Raw genomic sequence first — 23,901 nt, 5'->3', positions numbered from 1 at the left:
CAACAAAAAAATAGACATGCTGCCTGTAACTTATAAATGGCATGTCTTTGCAGAGTCTACTTGGTGGACAAAATCCATATACAGAGCCTTTTCCCAATCTACTCTTTACTGAAAAACTAGCAATAATTCACCAACACCTAATTCAGAACAATTTGACACAAATGAAGCCCAGATGATTGAAGAGGAGGATCAATAAATCCCAGGATAAATACAGACTATGAATTAACTTTCAAATCTCCCATATCAAATTAGGGAACAGAGACTAAGTGATTTAATATTCCTGAGAAGTTGTCAACAAATAACAAGCCATTGCCAAGACTCTTCCCAGAGATGTAGAATGACTGGCTGGGTAATTACTCCTTTCACATGATATTCTGTGTGTGAGCCTCACACCCATCTCTTCCCTTCCCTGTGTAGTCCCCACCTGTAGTCAGAATTTACAAGACTACTTTGATTGACATGGTGACCCTTAGTAACTGCCCTCCTTTCCATATCTAGTCTTCCAGGATGAGGGAGACAGATGGTTACACAGGGCTGGGTGTGCTGAGCACCTGAGAAGGGTCCCCAGTCAGTGCCACAGAGGGGCTTGCTGGGGTTTTATAACTAGTCACAATCACTAGCTCCTGTGCTTGAACAAACACCCTAAGCAGGCGATTCCTGAATGTGTATGTGGGCTGGGGGGAGGGGGGCATCTGGATGCAGTAACATGGAAATTAGCTCAATATTAGAGTATGGTTAGTTAACTAACATTTCAAAATCTCTAAAATAGGAAAGAGGAACTCTTGCCAGTTTAATTTCTCCAAAGCTTAGGGAAGGCTGTTCTCTACCTCTTTGAATTTCTAGTTGTGCTTAACATCCATGAAATGAATGCAATCAACCATTCCCTGCAACTCAAGTGTTAGCTCTGCCCGCTCTTCAGTGTCAAGGACAGAACCTGGAAAGGTGGGAACTCACAGGAGCCATGAGGCTTTCCCTTCAGAAAGCAGAGTCTCACCTTCAAGAGTGGATTTATTTTTGCTCCAACATAAGTCCTCACAGGGTAGTTTTGAAGGACCAGTTTATTTCCTTTTTTGGAAAGAAGACATTGTGTCACATACGTCTACTGAACCTTACTAATTTCATTATTTGGCATGCCTGGTTATATCTACAGACATTTTAATTGCTTTTTCATAGCTTTAAATTTTTTTTCCAGAAAATGAAAACCAATCAAGTATATTTGATCATCCGAAGAGAAATGACAGAAGAAAAAAATGGTGAGGTGATTCTTATCGACCTTACAAATTTATTTTCTGGAGGAAGTAAAATAGGTTGCATAGATTTACTCTATAAATTAATTTTCTTCCAGTATACACCAGAGTAGTTTAAATGACTGGTGTATGCCCATAAATATTTCATGACCAAATGGACATAAGAATGAATTTCATTAGACTTTTCAATATGTGAGGATTTCAAAGGTCCTGATCTGTCATCCACAGTGAGAAGTCTGCTACTCCTACAGTATGTGGGGATCAGAGGCAGGATGGGTTTGAAAGAAACTCACATGCAGGTGAAAAAAGTAAATACATTATGGTGTTTTTTGGAGATAGGGTCTCCCTGTAGCTGTAGCTGGCCTGAAACTCACTGTGTATACAAGGTACCTGGCCTCCATCTCACAGAGATCCACCTGCCTCTGCCTCCCAAATGCTCGGATTAAAGGTATGTGCCATGCCCAGCATGTTACAATTTTTAATATTTCAATATGTTCAAACCCTTTTTTCATTTTGCACTTAATATCAAAAGTGGACTAGATCTCCCTAGGTGTTATCTTTTCTGCTGTAAAAACTTAAACCTTACAATAAAATGACCTACTATAGAAAAATCAATGAACCAGACAATATTTCAACATAAAAAATGTAAACCTAAAAAGAAAGCAGCAAAGCTAAATCTCAGTGGAGATCTTAGGGAAATAAACATATCAATACAGTGTTTGCCCACGCACACACACAAACGAAAACATATACCCATACATTAAAATATATATACATACATTAAAAAGACAGTGCACACACATATGCACACGTATGCACACACAGACACACAGATACATAGATATGCACACAAACATATACACATACACATAGACACACATATACACAGGCACACACATATACACACATACATACATTATGTGTGCACATACATACACATATACACACATATGCTAGGGGACTTGTGATTTTAGGCATGGAAACTTTATTTTATTTTGTTTTTTAAGTAATTAGTTAATTAATTTATTTTTTGTTCTGTTTTTGAGACAGTTTCTCCCTGTAGGCCCAGCTGACCTGAACTCTCTATGTAGACCAGGTTAGCCTTGATCTCACAGAGATCCACCTGCCTCTGCCTCCTGAGGGCTGGGATAAAAGGCAGGTACCACCTGGCTTAATATATTTTAAAGCAATATTCAGAAACGATTTATTTAATCAACTATCCAGATAAAAAATGTTGGCTGTGGCTTGAAGGACTTATAGAAGGTATTAAAATAGTGTGCTAATATTCAAAATTCACAGAGTACCCGTAGAGCCACAAATGAATTCCTGTTATGGAAGACAAGGCTAAAGTCTCCCCCTTTTTCTCTTTAAACACTTGGTGGTGACTTTACCACTGTTGCCTTAGAGTTTGGCCAGACTGATCCCTTCATAAGCACCCGAGGGAGGTCAGGCCTCACAGTATTTGTGCTGGAAAATAGGCTTCTCTCGAGGATCAGTTTTTGATAAATAATAAATTTTGTCTACACAGAGTACACATGTGCCTCATGGACACCCAGAAATCTCCAGCTCTGTCAAGGTTTTAAAGTATGAATTAAATATAGATCTCAAATTAAATATGACCACTAAATGCTATTGAATTTGAATGGAAGAGATAAAAAGTATGGTGAATGGGATAATATTTGAAATTGAATACAAGAAGTTCTTTTTCAAAGAACTTTTGGAAAGCTGGGTGTGGTGGTACATGCCTTTAATCCTAGCACTTGGGAGGCAGAGGCAGAGGCAGATGGATCTCTATGAGTTCAAGGCCAGCCTGGACTATATATAACAAGTCCTAGGCCAGTCAGCACTACATAGTGAGACCCTGTCTCAAACACTTATGGAAAGAACACTTTTAAGCAGAAAGCTATATCTTTAAAAAAATTATTTTTGTGTCTGTGTGCATGCATGTGTTGGTGCATGCATGTATGATGTCAGAAGGCAACTTCTAAGAATTGAGTGTCTCCTTCCATATTGTTTTGAGGAAGATTATCTTTTTCTTTGATTTAAAAAAGATATTCACTTATTTAGTTATTTGTGTATGTCTGTATGTGTGTCTGTTTCTGTGTGTGAAGCGCCCACAGATGTCAAAAGAGGGCAACAGATCCCTTGGAGTTAGATTTATAGGCATTTGTCAGCCTCCTGACGTGGCTGCTGGGATCTGAACCCTGGTCCTGATAGAGCAGGAAGCATTCTTAACTCCTGAACCATCTCTCCAGCTCCAGAAACTTGATTTTTAAAAATAACTTGGTCTATCAACTATTGATGGTATAAGCACTTATCTATATCAATGTTTTCCCAAAATCCACCTGCCTATGATTTCCCTATGATTGCTTTGAACAGTGAAGGTGTGTCCAGTGACCACATGGAAATCAGGCATGGGTGCAATTTAAGGTGAATTTGATATTACTGTTCCTAAGATTGCCTTTGAGTGAATACAATTCTCCTTTCTTTGAGATTTTGGCACATCTAACTAATCTTTTGCTTATGTTAAGGATTTTTATCTTTAAGCCTGCCAAATATAGACTTAACTTGTATGTTTAAAACTACATTAGATAGATGCATAAGGCACACTGTAAGAGAATATGAAACTTACATGTGCATTGAAGGCATCTACTTACTAAATCCGGGATCAAATGTGAAAAACTTTAAAACATGTAACAATATAAATTTCCCTTATTTTTCACACAGTGCAAAATATTTAAAGGAATCTGAGTCAATTAATTTTACAAATTTGAGCATTTGCCTCGTTTAATTCCAAGCCAGTGTTTGATAAATTTAAAGTACAAAAGAAGGCAGTACCCCTGTGAAGAAAATAGAAATGAATTAGTACTGAGGTGCTAGAGAAGAAATTTCTAACAGGGAAGGTGGGTGGAACATCCTGCAGGAGGAAGAAAATAATTGGATGATGAGAAAAAAAATTGCAATCAGGCTAACCAAATAAACACAGCAGAGAAGAGAAATCAATATGCCAGGCTCAGTGCAGAAGATCAATCAAAGCGTGTGCGTGGTATGAGCTCTGCGGTGTGAAATTCCGGGCAGAGCAAAGCATACTCGCACGCCCTGCTTAGCAGCAGCCACATTCTGGTGCCATGGCATATGTCAGACTGTATATGACTAGATCACAGTTAGCCTTTTCAGGTCTGCTGTGTAGTAGGATAGTAAACCACAATGAGACAGAGATAAATCACAGATAACAGTTTTCCAATCACGTATTAAAACCAAGTTTATAAGATGCAAGTCCATTCATGAAATGTTTATCATGTTATCTTAAACCCTGTATTCATGGATAATGTGTGTGTGTGTATGTGTGTGTGTGTGTGTGTGTGTGTGTGTGTGTTTTTTTGTGTGTGTGTGTGTGTGTGTGTGTGTGTGTGTGTGTGTATGTATACGCGCTTTGTTTGACGCAGGGTATCTTCTTGTTCTCCACTGTGTGTTCCAGGCTAGCTGTCCCATGAGCATGTGGAGACTCCTGTTTCCTCCTCCCCTCTCAAGTTAAAGCACTGGGATGAGAGACCTATCTGCCACTGACCTGGATTTATGTGGGTTCTGAGGACCTGAATGCAAGTCCTCACACTTTCATAGCAAGTGCTTTACCTACTGAGCCATCTCCCTAACGATGACAATGAGTGTTAGGTCACAGTGTTAACTTTCTTTAATCCAGAGGAAGCCTTCTGCCTCAAGCAAAAAAATTGGTTAGCAGTTCTCAATAGCGAAGCTCCCTCATGCAGTGGAGGGCCAGGAACACAAAAGGTCACAAATGGCTGAAGTGGAGTGATAAAGAGTCTGCTAAATAATGGTCCTTGGACAGGACTCCTTTATTAAACTTCATCCACCCAAGGCTCGGGGACCATCGCTGAAGGGGGGGAGGGGGGATTGTAAGAGCTAGGGAGGATGGGCAGGACCATATGGGAACAGAGTCCTACAAGCTCCTGGGAAATTGTTCATATGATCCTATGGCAATGGTGTCAGTATACACAAGTCCCATGCAAACTCAGGCAGACAGTAAGTAACCCAGCATAGAACTGGGGAAATGAACAGCAGACCCCAATTTTATCTAAAGGAATGTTGACAACTGTCTGCTGCTAGATAAAAAGCTGATCTTCCTAAAACAAGGGACTCTAGATAGGCTGACTAGACTCAGTAGATGGATTTGCACTGGAGAATGGCTGGGGGCACTGACAACATAGTGGACAGTAACAATGATGACAGAGTATATGGGCTCCAGTGGGAGGGGTAGGGGGAGGTTATGGGAGGGTGCCAGTGGGGATGGGGGTATAAAGATGATTAAGATAGTTTGAGATGTTCTATATGAAACACACACACAAAATAATAATAAATAAAACATTTTAAAAAGAATTAGAAAAAAAAAAGATTGGTTAAGCATGAAACCAAAACTGTATTCACTCAAGGGCCAGCATCAGACTCAGTGATCTCAAACGTACCTTATTGCATCAAGTCCCAAGCAAAGCTTCTACTATGGGAATAGAATTTGATTACAAGAAATTAAAAAGTTTTGAAGGATGTAATTCCATATTCAGCATAGAAAATTAGGGATACAGAGAATTCATACGAGTATTTAGTGAAAAGCATAAGTCAAGGTAAGTACCATGGAACGACCACTAAAGACACATCTTCATCACAGGCTGTCATTCAACCACTGAAGATCGTGAGTACAAAAGAACAATGTCCTGGTTAGCCTGAATTCCCAGCTTGGTGCAGCCTGGCGTCATCTAGAGGGAAGCCTACATCAGACCAGCCTGTGGGCACGTCTGTGGGGATTATCTTTAAGGTTGACTTGTGTAAAAGGGTCTCGTTCACTGTGGACAGCACTGTTGCCTAGGGAAGTCATCCTGGGCTATGTAAGAAGGCTGAGCAGAGCCTGTCAGCAACTAGAGAGGAAGTCAGCAAGCCATGTTCCTCCATGGACTCTGCTTGAGTTCCTGCCCTGACTGTCCTTAGTTGCTGGACTATGGTCTGAAAATGTAAGCCAAATAAATCCTTTCCTTTTCTAAGGATGTGGCATTGTCACACTAACGGATAACCAAGTAGAACACATGAGTATCATAGAAATCCAGCAAGGAGACATTATACATTACAGAGACATTCACCTCCCTCACCCCTTCACACATAGACATACACACACAGATTCACAAAGACTCAGTACACACACACACACACACACACACACACACACACACATGCACGCTCATACATTCACACACTGTATAGAAAGATGTGTAGAAGTATGTCTACAAAAAATTTATCAAATAGATAAAAATTCTTATGCTGATATGCTAAATTTGTATTTTAATTGCTTGGTTGGTGAAGCTGTTGGGTTAATAAAGAGCTAGGGAAATTGGGGCTGGAGAGATGGCTCAGGGGTTAAGAGCACTGGCTGCTCTTGCAGAGGACCCAGGTTCGATTCCCAGCACCCACATGGCAGCTATGAACCATCCCCAACTCCGGTTCCAGGGGAATCCGAAGCCCTCTCTGACTTCCGCAGCATTGCACAACACGGGTGCACTCACATACATGCAGGCGATACACTCATACACATAAAATAAAAATAAGAAATAAAATATTTTTGAAAAAGAGGCAGGGAAATTGTGACTTTTTACTAATCCTTTGCTAAGCTCTAAAGCAGCAGAAGATGAAAACATTTTTCTCTCTCAAGCATTCTCATGACTAACTTCCCTGGCATGTTTGCTTTCATTTCAACTCAACAGCCACGTATGGAATGTTTGCTTTGTGCCATCCCTGCCCTGTGCGCACTTCGACCACACTTCTGATGTTGCCTCCTACAAAATACAGAGGTGGTCCCTCTCCCTGTACAACAGCTCTCATGTGGTAATTCCTATATTCATGTCCATTCACAGCTAAGCCACTTTTTTTTTTAACATCAAAAATACGCATTCCCACCATGTCAGACCAAGGCCTAATGCTGCTAATCCTTTATGTCAAATAACCCAGTATAGTTGCTGAAACAGAAAATACTAAACTCATGCTGCTGTGTCCAGGATTACTAGAGCCTAAAATGCTGCAGGAAAGAGAGACCACAGCCATGGCCTTCGTTCCACAGATCAGGACTCAGGTGACTGAAGTTGAAGACCCACATTCTCTCACAGACCTTTTATAACACATGCTTGGAAAGCCTGGAATGTAAGTGGAGGAGGGGATGCTGGGAGCGAGGGCAGCCAAACGTCTACCTGTTGCTAACCAGATCTAGTAGTCTGTGCCAATTTAATAGACATGTGTACAAATCGCAGAATGAGATCAATAATCATCACCAAGGGGCCTACATGGCTAATCACTGATTTGCTGAGAATTTTTGAACTTTATTTATTATTGCAGAATTGGGGCATCAAACCCAGGGTTTGCCCACGTTGTATAGGACTGTCGTCTGACATACAACATCTTCCCAAGCTCATTTGCACCTACTTGCCTAGGACTGTCACAGCTGAGCTTTTTAACTGTTATGTCCCACAAGAAAGGAGGGGCAGGGAGAGTCACAGGACCCTTAACTAAGAGTCCAGCCAACTGGACTCAACCAACTAGTCTCTCAACCAACTAGTCTGCCTCAGTGGCAGGGAGTCTCGGGGAGGGTAAAGGGTCTATAGGCTGGGGAAGCCTAGGGAGGATATCTCAACAGTTTATGTGGCTGTAAGCAGCCACCATCCGTGTTTGGATGGAGACTTTCCAGTGCTGCCTTAGGTGGAGAGCATCTGCATTCCTGCAAGTAAACCCTGACTCATTGCTCTGTAAGTAAGCACAATGAGCTCCCTGGTTTCCCAGACTACAGTTTGGCAACATATACCTGATTGTCACTGGGACCAAGGGAGGAGGGGACAGATGGTGTTTACACCCCTCCAGAAGGAATTTTAGCAACAACGTGCTAGGTAAGAGTGTTGCTGTTGCTCTCCAGGTCCAGCCCTCCACTGTTGCGTGTTTATCTTTCTCCTGACAACTCTGCCATCTTAGAACTTAGTCTTTACTCTGAGCAGAACCTCTGCCTCCTGGGTGTCAGTGTCCAGAGGCAACGTCTCAGATTTGTCATCTGCTGTCTCCTAAGAGTTGGTGACTCTTAGGTCGTCATGCCTCGGGCTCTATTCACAAGTCACTGTATTCTCCATCTGTCATGACAAATCCATGACCCTACTCTCTGCCTTTCTCCAGTGCCTGGAGTGCTGTAGCTTCATAATGGTTTGGGACTTGGTGAAGAGCAGCGCCCGCTCTTAGCAGCTGAGCCATCTCTCCAGTGCCTTGTACTCAGAATTTCTGACACGGAAACCCCGCCTTTCCCATCATGTTCCATCCCCTCACTGCAAACTCTGCCCTTTATCATCATTATGTGGTGATATGGTTTGAAGTGAAACATCCCCCATTGGGTCATGTGTTCAAAGACTTAGTTTCCAGCTGGTAGCACTTTTTGAGGGGCTGAGGAACCTTTAGGACTACGTCCTGGCCTAAGAGAAGTAAGTGACTGGGGATGAGCCTTGAAAGGAATATTGAGTATTTATTTGGCACGTGTGCTGTACTTCCTGATCCTCCAAGATGTGAACAAGCCATAGCACAAACTCCCATGGCCACTGCTAGAGTTGCCCAGCCGCTGTGCCCTACAGCCATGGTGGGTGCCATCTCTGAAACAGTGAGTCCCAATGAACCTTTCTTCCCCTTTCTGTGTCTTTCAGGTATTTGGTCACCGTAACAAGAAAAGTACACATATTCTTTGATCAGTGATTGCTCTATAGGAGTGCAGGTTGTTAGGCATTAGGTGGGCTTTATCCTGGTCAAAGTGTTTCAAGAAAAGTTATAATCACTCTAAAGAACGTTCTCTTTGTGATTGCCAGGTAAGTCCTGAGACAGTAAAACTGTAAACCATGGTTTTTCTCATGCTTGTTCTAAAGAAGCAAACAAAATAGGAAAAGATAATAAAATAAAAAAGCAAGGCTAGTTATCAATGTCTTAGAAACTTTCTAAAGACGTGGCCTGCCAGGCCATATTCTCAGGATTTAAGGTTCTCCAACACCGAGTGACTGCCCCAAATAAAACTCTCCCTCCTCAAGTAAAGTGCTCAACAGCAGAAAATAGTGATGGCTCAAATACTGTTTTATCAGAGTTTCTTTATGTTGATATTTACTTATTTTTCTCTTCCTTATTTTTTATTTAATTTATTATTAATATTGTTGACTGAGACAGGATTTTGACAGGCTCCTCAGAGTGATTTGTTCTCCCTGTGCAGACCAGGTTGATCTGGAACTATCAGCAGGCTTCCTGGCTCAGCTGGAATTACAGATGAGCTCCTCCAAACTCTGCTGCTGCTTAAATAAAACACTTCAAAGATATAAAAGAAAGATAAATTTTTCTTCTTTTTGCCATAATAGATAGTGTTTCTTGTATTATTTTTCCCTCTCAATTAAAGCACCCCATGTTTCTCATTTTTCTGTACTAGTATCTGCATTGTAACTTAATAGTGACATCATCTAAGGAGTATCGTGACGTCTGAGCGTCTTATTGTTACTGAACTTTCCACATTCCATAGTGTAATATAAATTGCAATGTGCATATTGAACAGGTTTTAAAACAAAAAGAATGAAGCATATTCTTTAGCTTAATAAAAATCTTGGCGTCAGTGTACAATGTTTGGCAATGGGGATCAGAGCCTGTAAAACTAGCCTGATAGCGAGAAGCAGAGATAAAGAATATGCTAGACATAAAACATCGCACATTCCAAGTTTTATACCAATGCCTGGAGTTTCTGAATAAAAGGTTAAGAACTTGTATTCTGTCCTAAGCTATGTTATGGATGTCAAATTGAGAATAAACCATGAGTTAATATCTTGAGGGAGCAGAGAAAGTGTGTGCACAAATAGCAATTCACAGGTACAGAAAATACATAAAAACAGCAAACAAATAGGAACGTCACTTGCTGAATATTTTAGAGGAAAATTTAATATTCAGTTCTGATCAAATGACAAGGACTTATTGGATCAATGGTTAAGCTTATAAAACTGAATAGAAACTGCCTCCATCAAGTTCTTTTACTCTAATGAAAAGGTCAACATCACTAAATAAAGAACATAAAACAAGAGGAATTTCTTATTAAGGAGCCAGAAAGTTAAATGAAAATATGAGACTGCTACATACCAGTAACGGGGCCATGTTTTTAAGATTATTGCTTACTAAGTCTGAAAACCAACAGCACTAAAGTTAGCATGCATTCTAAACAGACAGCCATTTTACCACCACCCAATATACAGGGTGCTTTGTAAATAGACAATAAGTATTTGTTGAATAATTAAAGAGAGATTGGTTCAGTCTTTAAAAATTGGCAAACTCAAATACATTATTAATTTCTCTTTAAAAGCTGCCTAACACACCCTCCATTTGAGGTTTTATGTATATATTCCTTATAATCTTTTTTGGTCTTTTTACTCACTAAACACAAAATTTCTTAACTGAACTAACCAAGATCACATGAAAGAGATTGGGTCAAGCTTTGCAATGACCATCAGACCTACAAGTCAAATAAGAGATGAACAGACAGTACCAATCCTGATACCCAGCCATGTCGGGGAGAAGGGTTTACACATTTGCAGGTTCTGTTTATCATAGCAGAGGAAAAATGGACCAGAGCTTGAAGCTGCTGGTCATGTCACCTCCACTATCAGGAACAGAGAGTGTACTCTGCCCACTTTCTCCCTTTTGTACAGCCCAGGATCTCAAGCTAAGGTGTGGTGGGTAAATTGTAAACTCGACACCATCTAGAATCACCCCAAAAGAGCATCTCCAAGAGGGATTGTCTAGATTAGGTTGGTCTGTGGGCAAGTCTACGGGGGGCTGTCTTGGTTACATTGTGGTTAACTGGTGTGAGAAGACCTATCTCACTGTGGATGGCACCCTTCCATGGGTTTGGATCCTTGACTCTGTATGCAAAGTGTGAAGTGGGAAGCAGGCATGCTTTCATCTCTCTGTGGATATGGATGAGAGGTGAATAGCTGTTTTAAGGTACTGTTCTCTGACTTCCCCACAGTGATGGACTCACCCAGGAACTGTGAGCTAAAATAAACTCTTTCTCCCCTAAGTTGCTTTTTGTCAGGTTATTTTACCACAACAGAAAAAATGAAACCAGGATGTAAGGGAAAGGTAATGCCCACTTTTAGGACATGGTTTCCTACCTTAGTTAACACAATCTCTCATAGGCTTGCCTAGAGGCTACGTAATTCTTCATAGATACGGCTGGAGGCTTGTCTCTAGCTGATTCCAGATTATGTCAGGTTGATAACTAATGCTGACCATCATGATTGTGTGCCAGAAATATTTAAACTTTTGGCCATCAGTACAAACCTCATTAAAGTAGAATAACTAAAAAGCCTAGTATAGGGACAGCAGAGGACTTATACTTAAATACTGTCTGTCAGTCTTAGAACAAAGAGGGCATTTATTAATCTTAGAATGGGGAAACCCTTCAGTTTTCACAGTTTCTTATTACAAAATTCATTTTTCTAGTCAAAATTTAAATGTTCTTTAAGTAATGTGTCTTGATCTTAAGAAAATTTAAAAACGTAGCTTGGTAGTTTTCAACCCTGAATCAAGGTCCCCTGTGGAACATTCCATATGTCTTAAGTCCACATATCCAAGGGCATGTGAATTTGAGCTGGAACATCTGCATTTGCTGGAAGGTCCACAGGACACTTGAGACCTCACTGAAGCGTCTGTTCATCCTGTGTATGATCTTACATCCCTCGGTATCTGCTGCTAAGGCACGGGGAAAGCAAGCAGGAAGAAAGCCTTAGGGTCGTATCTTTAAGGAGGTTTTAATAAAGCAGGTTGGTGTTAAGAAAGAAGCAGGTAAACAGAGCACCACAGAGTGACAGAGCAGGAGTCCTAAACCTGGTAGATCCAAGGAGAAATCTTAAGTCTCCACAACCTTATTGTCCTTTGCCTGAACAGGCAAAGTCAGGGAAGGCTGACTAAGCCTTGAAATTCATTAGAACTTGGCTATCAGACAGACTCATGACTGGCTACATTTGCCTGTACAAAAGGAAGATCAGAGTGCTACTGGGCCATCGAGTTGTCATACAGGGCAGCTAAATGATCAGTTTATGCCTGAGCTGGCCTAAAGGGTCAAATGGAAGGAAGACATCAATAAAAGTGATTTGCTACTGGCCCTCTGCACACAGCTTATTCAGTACAATGGCTCCCTGGATAAAAATTACACAGTGTGTGGGGGAAAAGGTGTTGTGATTGTAATCTTCACGTGTGTAATGAACTGTTCCTCCCTTACATTGTGATGGCAGCAGGTGGGACTTGTTAACCTTTTTATGGAATATTGCCATACAAGGAACAAAACACAACACTGGATTCCATGGCTGAACATTTTAATTATATATATTCTCAGCCCTCTTTTATAATTATCCTTCAAAATATATTTTCCCTTGTGATTTTTTTGACTGTGAAAAGCAGACTGTACAAAAGACCCCTCCAGAGCTGGACTAACAGCAAAGTCAATGAAGTTAAAACCAGAAGTTCATCGACGCAGCACCACAGATGTCAGATGGTTGAGATGTCTGTGTCTTCATAAAGAGGCACATAGTGCATGAGGTTATGGTTCCATCAGTAAGGGGTTTTCGGTATTACATGAGGACCTCAGTTCAGTCTCCAGTACTGGGTGAGGGTATGCACCCCTCAGAGGTAATCCCCTTGTGGAGGAAGAGACAGGTGGGTCCCTGGAGCTTCCTGACCAACCACTCTAGCCAAATTGATGATCTCCAAACTCATTGAGAAACCCTGTCTCAAAAAGTAAGGTGGACAGTACATAAGGCAGACAACCAAGGGCAACCTCTGGCCTTCACATGCAGGAGCACACAAGTGCATATGCATAGACACATAAACACAAACACACAAATATGTACACACAAAAAAGCCACACCTGGTACACAGAGATAAGCCAGGGAGGACTCCTAGAGAGTAGCTATTTATTCTGTCTTTTACTGTCTTTCCTTATTTATTTATTACTGTACCTCAGACAACCTGGGCTCTGTCCCTCCCTGTTGGCCCCAGGTTCACTTCCAACAGCAACACAGCACATCCTTCCTTAGAACCACATCCCTGCTTCTGAAATCCACTATCTCCTTCACATCTTTTGCAAACTATACCTCCACACCCGCCATGCATAGTGCACACTGGACTTTTCTCTTCCTTCCTGTAAAATGAATGAGGTCATCAAGACAGGCTTAGCATCAAAGTGGAAGCAGAGGAACAACCATTCAAGGAACTGATGATCACAGGCAGGAACTCCACTTTATCCCACTATAATCCCAACAGCCTCAGAAACTGCCCCTGAGTAACAGGGTGTGAGGGCGGAAAGGATATATAAAAAACGGGTCCTTCAATTTTCTAAGAAGCAAACAGAGCTTAACAAATTGTGCTTTAGTTATGAAAATCTTTCAGTTTGTAAGAAATTAAAAGGGACAACCACAACTTTTCTTGGAACTACAAAACACTAATGCACTCGGATCACAAGCTGCTTCTAAGACAGTAACAAAGCGCTGTGGTCATATACGGTGGAGCCCACATGGATGCTAGGTCCCGAACCCTGAATATGCTATCTATAAGAGAGCCAAACCTCAGTAATCTTTTGTTTGTCCACAGACATTTTTTAATGAATACATGTTTGTATGTATAAGTGTATGTGTGCACACATATAATGACATAAATTGCTGGTAAAAGTTATGTCAAATGGGGGGGTGCCCACTCCTCTGTAAATAAGCCCCCACCCTATGCTCTGTTAAAAAGGAAAATAAAATGATAGATATTTGGATAGATAGATGAGAGGGATCTGACTAGACCTCAAGTGGATGGACTTGCAGTGGGGAACGTCTGGGACAGTGGCTTGACAAGGTGAGCCTTAACACCCAGGACAGAGTATATGGGTTCCAGAGGGGAGCTATGGGAAGGTTCTGTTGGGGATGAGGCTGTAAAGATGATTCAGATTGTTTGAGATATTTTCTATGAAATACAACAAAATTTAATAAAATCAAATTTAAAAAATTTTAAATGTCTCTTAAAAATGCAGAAACTTTACCAGTAGAGAATCTATGTTCTTTCTTGTGTTTTAAAAATGAACTAAAGAATAATGACCAGCAGATATCAGAAAGGCAGAGGAGGAGCAGAACACAGGCAGTGGACAGTTAACAAGTAAAGTCACAATCAGAGAAGTGAGATAAGTTCTGACCTTCTAGGACACAGAAGGATAATTATAGACAGTCTTCTTGTATAATTCAAATTGATTGAAGAGAGGATTTTGAATGATTTCATCACAAAGGAATAGGAAGTATCTGTCAGGAGATTTAACTAAATATCCTGAGCTCACTGTTAGGCAATACACAGATATACTGAAACATTATATTGCACCCAGTAAAGATGGACAGCTACCATTGGTAAATTAGTGAAAAACATAAAGGAACAAACTGGGATTTGGCAGTGTGTGGCCTTCGAGAGGCCAAACAGTCCTTACTTAGCCAGTGTCTTCCCTCAGGGCTCCATGTAGCCATCAGTGGTGACATACCACAGGGCTTCCATTTCAAGCTTAAATCGCTATACATTTTTAACAAACAAAACCTATTTTGCTAATACAGAAGGCATTACAATCTAGGAAATCTGATATGCAGCTTTACTTCCTATCAGGATGTGTTAGAATCAATTATACAGTTTTAATTAAGAAGGAAATGTTTAGGGATGGTAAATTTAAAACCCATTGAAAAGGAAAAAATTCTGTTAGAATTATTTGAGGCCAAACTGTTAGAACAAATTCATGATCTGCATTTTTCTCTCGGTGGTGTTCACTGATCTAGAGACCGAGATTTCCTCTGTTTCGCAAGTTGTCTTAATTGGGAGGTAAACCTGTGGAGTCTAGAATTAATAAATAAATTCTTGACGAAGAGCTAAACTTTGAATTTGGGAATATCTGCAACAGGTATCTTTAGCATTAAAAACAATTTCTGATTTCAAATTACATTCTAAAGATATATGTATATATAAATATACGATAGACAAAGCCTCTCTATTCCTCCCTCTCGCCCTCCCTCACGCCCTCCTGCTGTCCCTCACTCCTTCCTTTATTCCCTCCCTCTCTTGCTTTTTGATGTGGTGTATGAGTCACTTTTCTTTTGCTGTGATAGAAACACTGACCAAAGCAATTTCTAGAAGGAAGAGTTTATTTGAGCTTACAGTTCCAGGGCAATTGCAGTCCGTCATGGCAGGGAGGCATGGTGGCTGGACGTGGCTGGAGCAGGAGTAGCAGAAGCAAAGCTCTCACACCATCACGTGGGCACAGGAAGCAAGAGAGAGACTGGGGGTCTGGCAAGGCTTAAGAACTCTCTAAGCCCACCCCCAGTGACATGCTTCCTCCAGGATAGCCACAACTTCTAAAACCTCCCAAAATGGCGCCACCATCTGGGGACAAAATATCCAAATACTTGGAGCCCAAGGGGGACATTTTCATTCAAACCACCACATTCCACCTCCTGGCCCCCATAGGCACATGACCATATAAAATGCAAAATGCGTTTAGTCCAACTTTAAAAGTCCCCATAGTCATTATCAATCTCACCAGACTCAGGGAAATATCTTAACTGTAAACCCCTGTAAAATCAAAAGACAAATTACACACTCCCAACATACAGTGGAACCGAATACACATTACCATTCCAAAAGGGACGAATGGAGGCATAGTGAAGAAATACCAAACCAAAACAAGACTGAAAACCAGCAGGGCAAACACCAAATCCAGTAGCTCCATGTCTGACTTCTGGGACTTTACTTTCAAAGGGCTTAGATGGCTCAGCCTCTCCAGATTTGCTGCGTGCAACATATAGCTCTCTCTTGTGCTGGTATCGATCGATCGCTCCCTGTATGCAGGTCTTCTTGGCAGATGCCTCACAGCTCTGGCATCACAAACTTCTTGGAGTCTCCATTGTCAGCCAGGCTTCACCTTCACACCTTCACACAATGGCTTGTCAGGGCCTTCTCTAGGCAGGGGAATCCCTGCTTCATGGTGCCTGGCCTCCAAGGCTCTCTGAAACCCAGGAGGAAGAACTGATGACCCCTTCGCTCTTCCTTCTTTCATGCCTCTACAGCCAGCCCCCCCCACCCCGTGACTGACACTGCCATGTTTGACTGCAAGTTTGGGGTGGATTCCAGCCTGCTTTATCCATTTTAGAAGCGTTCTCTTCAGTGGTCCCTGCAGCATTTTCCTTTTACAAGCTGGACGCTTAACTGGGTGTGGTCTTGCCCTGGAGGCACTCTCTCCATTGTTTAAGTTTGACTCTGTAGGCCCCTCCTTAATCACTTTCATCTCCTTAATTACTTTAATCCCCTTATCAATGGGATCCTCTCCATCACATGCCAGGACTCCAACATTAATCTTCCTAGTGCTCTTTTTCAATCTAAACTGTATTTCTTTCTGCCCCATTTGCTATCTTTCACTGTAGATCTGCATAATAGTCACCATTCATAGCCACATAACCATTTCTATGTTACGCTGTCTTGAAATTTCTTCTGCCAAAGAAATTAGTCCACTACTTTTCAACTTAGCCTCAGGCAAGCTTTTAGGTAGAGGGCAGACTCCAGCCAGACTCTTTGCCAAAATATCCCAAGTGCTGCTTAAGTCTTTATTTCCCTCTGGAACTACATTGTTCTCAGCACTGCTTTCTTCCAGGTAGGTGTTTACTAGAATGGCCTCTTAAGCTCTGCTTACAGCAATCAACCACTTTTCTAGCCCAACCTTCCAAAGTCTTCCACATTCCTCCAAAACCCCACATGGTCAGGTTCTTCACAGCCAACAGCCCACTCTCTAGTACCAATTACTGTATTAGTCACTGTTCTGTTGCTATGATAGAAACACTGACCAAAGCAATTTATAGAAGGAAGAATTTATTTGAGCTTCTTCTTTACATCTTAGAAAGACGGTGAAAAGTTCACATATTTTCCTTCCTTCAACCCAGAAGACAGTGGTAAAGCAGCCTGCAAAACAACCAGTCAGACTGGTGTATGGTGGCCTCTGGTACCACAGGGAGCTCTTAGCATCAGGAATTATTTTCCATTACACCAAAGGACCCCCAAATGCTCTAGATTTTATAGCTTACCATTTTGTTTAACATCTTTGAGTTGTGAAAGTGCCAAACAAAATTTTCCACCATATTCAAGCCTGCAGGTCCTCACCCACATCCTTGTTACCACAGCGTGACGTGGTGCCTTGCTTTCTGGTTCATCCTCACACTTACTGATAATGGAGCTGAGGACCTTTGTGTCTGCAAAGATTCTACATTTCCAAACTACATTAATTGCTCATCCATTTGAACAGAATGAGACTCATAAATAAACCCTTCTAGAAAGTTCTCTTCACCTACCAACCATGGAGTGAGTCTAAAACCTTGAGCACACTCTTTGTTAAATCTTGGAGTTCTTTAACATTTTCCTCTTAACTCAGAAATAATCCACCCTTGAAATCATTTGCTGATAAGGAAGCAAAGAACTGGCCATTGTTGTGACCAGTTTGTGGCCATTGCTGTAGATGGTGAATCTACCCTGCAAAGGGAATGCAAGTGCTCTTGTGGCTCACATTCCAAAATGTTGCCCTTCCAGACAGCATGGTTCCTTAGAAAGTGAGGAGGGGGCTGGACAGATGGTTCAGCTGTTAAGAGCACTGGCTGCTCTTGTAGAGGACCTGGGTTCAGTACCCAGCACTCACATGGTGGCTAAAAACTGTTTATAACTCCAGTTCCAGGGGATCCTCTGACCTCTCCAGGCATTGTATGACAAGGGTGAATTACATGCATAGAGGCAAAACACTCACACACATGAAATAAAAATAAAAATTAAGGGGGAAAGTAAGGAGAAATCCTTATTCACTGATGGTGGGAGTGAAAATTGGTGCAGTTACTACACAATCCAGTTGGACGTGACCCAGCCTTAACACGCCTGGGTGTGGTCCAGCCGTAATGATCCTGGGTGTGACCCAGCTATAACACTCCTGTGCATACATCCAAAGGGCTGTGCACCCTATTACAGAGACACTTGCACATCCATGTTTATTTCCAATCTAATAAAAATAGCCAGGTCTGCCCCAGCTAGCTGGTTTAATAAAACTCTGCTTGATTTTTGCATCTCAAAAAAAAAAAAAAAAAATAGCCAGAAAATAGAAGTAGTCTAGATGTTCATCAACAAGTGACTGGGTAGTGAATAAGGGTTATACAAGGGAGGGACACATACATGAAGGAATTTAACTCAACCACAAAGAAAAAGGAAATAATGGAATTTTCAGGAAAATGGATGGAGCATGTTTTCTTTCATATGTAGATCTAGCTGCTAATTTTTATATATGTTATTTACCTAGGGGTGAGTGTGGGTATAGGTCATGAACCTGGAAGGGGGACCATGAGATGGGATGAGATTTTATAAGGGAGGGAGGTGGAGAAGGTAGGAAGGTGTGGGCAGGGAGGAGGCGGGGGGGCAATGGAGAAATAAAATGAGAATAAAATATGTGTGAAGATAACAGGGAGATCTGTTACTCATCTGCTTATTAAACATAAAAAATTCAAAATCACAGGTGTACTAAAATATCTTATAACATTACCATCAGGTCATGTACTAAAATTGAACTTGAAACACACACTAAAAGAGAGTTTTCCTGTCAGACAGGAAACTCTATTCTTCAGTACTGAGAATAATTTCTTTGCAGAGAAAATGTTCTCTGTTGTTTTTTACTTTATATCATGGGGGAAAGTATTCAGCTTATCATATTGCTAATGGTCAGCTATTGTACTGATAATTTTTAAAAATGTTATTTTTATTTTATGTGTATGAGTGTATTGCCTGCATGTATGTGAGCACACCCACATCATGCAATGCCATAGAGGTCAGAAGAGGGCTTCGGAGTCCCCTGGAACTGGAGCTAAGAACGGTTCGTAGCCACCATGTGGGTGCTGAGAATTGAACCTGGGTCCTCTGCAAGAGCAGTTGGTGCTCTTAACCGGTAAGCCATCTCTCCAGCCCCTGTACTGATAATTTTATGTTGTTTGTTTGAATTTAAACCCAAGAGGGATGTCACCAATCAAACCAGATAACTAAGCTACCATTTAATAAACTCTAACCTGCGTGGAATGGGGAGAACCTGCCAGTTATGGTCTCTCAATTAGATCCTGTCTGTCTATAGGCATATAGACATATATATATTTATATATAGTGAAATATGTTGGGGGCATTAAGGGGTGCAGATATGGGAGGGTGTCCTAGTTTGTCTCTCCATTGCTGTGACAAAACACTCTCACCAATACCAGCTTGTGGAGGAAAGGGTTTGTTTATCTTACATCTCCCAAGTCACAGTTCATCGGGAACCCAAGGTAGGAACTCAGGGCAGGAACCTGGAGGCAGGAGCTGGAGCACAGGCCATGGAGGAACACTGCTTACTGGCTTGCTTCCCTGACCCCTGCTCAGCCTGCTTTCTTATACAACTCAGGCCCACCTGCCCAGGGGTGGCACCACCCACATTGGTCTGGGCCCTCCCACATCACTCAACAATCAAGAAGGCCCCACAGACATGGCCACAGGCCAGTCCAATGAAGGAAATTCCCCAACTGAGTCTCCCTCAACCCAGGTGAGTCAAGTTGACACTAAAGCTATCCAGTACAGAGGGGATGTAACATACTTAAAATACATTATATGAAATTCACAAAAGTATAAACTAGAAAAATAGATTCTGAAATTCAAATCAAGGTCGATTTTCCCATAGCACTTGATTCTATTCCTAAATCGCCTCCTTCATTTCCCCCAACAGCTGATCTGCAAAGACTGAGGATCAGTGCAGGAGCCCATCCACACAGGCTGTACTGAAACAGTCTGTATTTCCTCTTCTAATTTCCATCTATTTTGAAAGTCGATGTCAAACAGAAAATGAAGACATCAACCTGCCATCTTTTTTTATAAGACCACTAAATCAGGATCTAAATTTCACAAAGAACTTTGTTGTTTTCAAAACATAAAACAAGTAAACACAAACTAGATGAGTGTACAGAGATGGACACTGATAAAATGAAGAGTGATATATTATTACAATCATATAGTAAGTTCAATTTAAAACATATTTTCTTCCAGTTCCTTTTATTTCTCTACTAATCATATTTTTATCCCGACTTTAACTTTTCTTTATTGAATGAGTTGTTATAGTGGCACAATAAGAATTTTTAAAAATCATCTATAAAAAGCTTACTGTTTAATCCTTTGTACCAGTGCATGATATTTGACTGTTATTTCAGAAATTGTAAATATTGGGGTCAGAGTCAGATGCTTGCTGGTCTGGACAAATTATTCAACTCATTTGTGGTTCATGATGCTTACCCAGGAAGCATTTTACTGAACCCTCAAACTCTCCTGAACCTCATAATCTATGGGATTACTGTAAGGATTGAAGGAGATATTACAAGGGAAATACTTTGAGCTGTTTGAATATAGAACCAACAGTAACTTAAAAAAAATAATATATATATATATATATATACTTGATAAAAGCCCAATGTTCTTAGTTCACTTAATATTGGACTGGGAACTTCAGAAACAGGATAAACCAACACTTTTATTCTTCTAACTTATTGCATGTATTTTATTACAATGATAGAAAGCAGAATGATACTAAAGTTCACATTCCCATCCAGGAACCTCAAAAATCAGATTCATGATCTTTAAGAAGCAAGGTCCAAGAAACCAAAATGCGTCACATATATACTATATATATATATATATAGAGAGAGAGAGAGAGAGAGAGCAAAAGAGAGAGAACTATATATCTATCTATATAGATATAGATATACATACTATCCTTTGAATGAATCCTCAGTCTCACTTGGATTTAATTTTATTTAATGTGTGAAATTAAACATAATGCCTTTGTCAGACAGATTTTCTAAATGTATGCTATCTGATGTAAAATATTTTGTTCCAGATTTTTCAGTACCTGCTTTGGAACAAACATAAAGGGGGGAGTGGTGTTTGTTTACTGACACACTATACAGATGAATAGGGTTGCAACATAGCAGGCTGTAGTAACTTTGAACTGCTATCAGCTCTTGCCTCGGATATGCACAACCCACATGAGTATGCAACATTGTACAGGTTTATCCAAGTCAGAGTGAAGAAAGGATCAACCAAATTTCTAAACTGTATACAGCCTGTGTGGTTGGGTGTGGAGTTACTCTGTCATTTACATCAAAGACAGGCATGGAACCGTCAAAGCAGGCCTGCTCCACACAAAACTAGTTGGGAAGTAGAGGGAGACAGGCCAGAGCAGTGATAGACATGCCTGTACCCAGTTTCGGGTCACAAGTGCACCCACAATTCACCCAGAGAGATGGTACCTGCTCCTAAGCGCACATGGGAGTTGGGTTGTGTGTGGGCACCAGGGAATCCATTCAAAGCAGGAGGACCTGGAAAAGCCTAACGTGAATTATTTTCATTAGGAACCTTGGTTTCTACTCAAAGATCACCCCCTCAAGTTTATGTGACTGTTACATTGACAGTGTGATTTTTTTGGTGCTGGGAATAGAACCCAGGTCCTCTGCAAGAGCAGCCAGTGCTCTTAACCTCTGAGCCATCTCTCCAGTCCCATGACTGTCAATTTAAAAAGTAATTTCAATCAAAATTTTTTTTTTTTTTTTTTTAGATAGAGTCTCACTATGTAGGCCAGAGAAAACCTTGAACTTCTGAGCCTCTATCATCTGGGTGCTGGGATCACAGGGATTCACTACCACAACTAGTTTATGGGGTGCTGGGATCAAATTCATGTTTCATGTATGTTAGGCAAAACTCTAACAATGGAGCTTCATTCTCAGCCCTGACAGTGTGCTTTAATAAATATCATCATTGTTATGTAAAAATCAAAGCAAATGTGTACAATAACAGTAGAAGCCAAACTGCCATTTAGATCTTTATCTAAAAAGGTGTGTGTCTATGTCTGTGTTCTGCTTAACCCAAGCGAGGCTCACTTCAAAGCAGCTTCTAGAGCCACTTGAACTTGAAGCTTTCCATTTAACTACTACATAACCCAGATTAGAAGAACTCTCTACATAATCATGGCCACTCAATACTTTCTGTTTTTCAATCAAAATAATATTAAGGGAGTTGATTGAATCTCATAAAATGTAGAAGACTATACAGAGAATCAATATGTACTATAAATCTAGGGTGAATTTCTGGATTCTTTTCACTATTTCCCTTACTGACTCTGGTTTCCTAATCACCCCTCCACTCCATCAGATGTTAATACCACACATACACTATGCATCTGCTTATATAAGGGGACCCCCTAGAGAGTCAGAAACCACTGCATTATCTAAGATGTTCTTTGCCCATTAATAACCACTCCCCCAGGGGTGATGTAACACCCATAGGATGCATGCATTAAGCATTTAATGGGTGACAAGACACTTCTTAGTTCCAGAGTGTTCTGGCATAGGGGAGAAAAAAGCATCCACAGCCCCTGCCCTGCCCACTCACAGCACTTCAGTCCCTGGCCTCTGTATATTCTCTACCTGCATATAAGCACCTATGACCATTCTCCACCCTGTTCCTGTGTCCTCCATCTCTCTGTTGAGATCTTCTGATCTTTCTGGACCTGGCCCCTGAGTTGAATCACCTGCTGTTCCTAAAGAAAGATTTTCATTAAAGCATCTGCCACATTGCTCCGTAACACTACTAGAAAATGGGATGGTTTTCACAGGGACAAGTAGAAAAATGTAGCCATCAACCAGTATGGAAAAGAGCCATCCATCTTTCCCAGGCACAGATGAACAACGCTCACTTGACCTTCCCATGTGGTGACAACATACCCTGAGTCATCAGGTTTTCATTGTATTTTAACTGTTGGGTGAACAGATGCCTTTTCACACTTCCCTCTTCACTCTGGGACAGAGACTGAAAAGACAGGCATAGGGAAGCAAGGTGTTAACATGATTTAAAATAAATTGAAGACTGTAATGACTGACCTTTGTTGTCAACTTGAGACACCTGGGGAGAGGGAACCTGAACTGAGGAATTTCTCCCATTGTATTGGCAGGTGGGCATGTCTGAGGGCCATTTTCTTGATTCTGAATTGATGTAGGAGGGCTCATCCTACTGTGGGTGGTGCCATCCCTGGGAAGGTGGGCCTGGGCTGTATAAAGACTGTTGTCGAGTAAGCTGGGGGAAGTGAACTAGTAAGCAATGTTCCTCCATGGCCTCCCTTGGCTTCCTCGGAAGATGGATTGTAGCCTATAGGCCGAATAAACCCTTTCATCCCCATGTTTGTTTAGGACAGGGTTTTATCACAGAAACACAAAACAAACTGGGAAACCTTCCTATCTGATATCTGTGTTCTTTCAGAAAACTTTGGCACTCACCAATCCAACCTTCCCCATGATGAATGTATCTTTCATAAAAGCTTCATGCACTAAGCAGCTCACTCTGGTTCAGCAGAGGCAGTTGTACCCATTTTTTTTCTAGTTCCTAAGCCAGCGCAGAGACATTAAAAGCTTAACATTGGCGATCACAGGAGAATTTTCATCATGGTCATTGGCAAATGCTCTAA

Source organism: Nannospalax galili, unplaced genomic scaffold (assembly GCF_000622305.1).
Source record: "Nannospalax galili isolate Female #2095 unplaced genomic scaffold, S.galili_v1.0 scaffold399, whole genome shotgun sequence".
In the NCBI taxonomy this organism is placed as follows: Eukaryota; Metazoa; Chordata; class Mammalia; order Rodentia; family Spalacidae; genus Nannospalax; species Nannospalax galili.
This window is presented reverse-complemented; position numbering follows the sequence as displayed.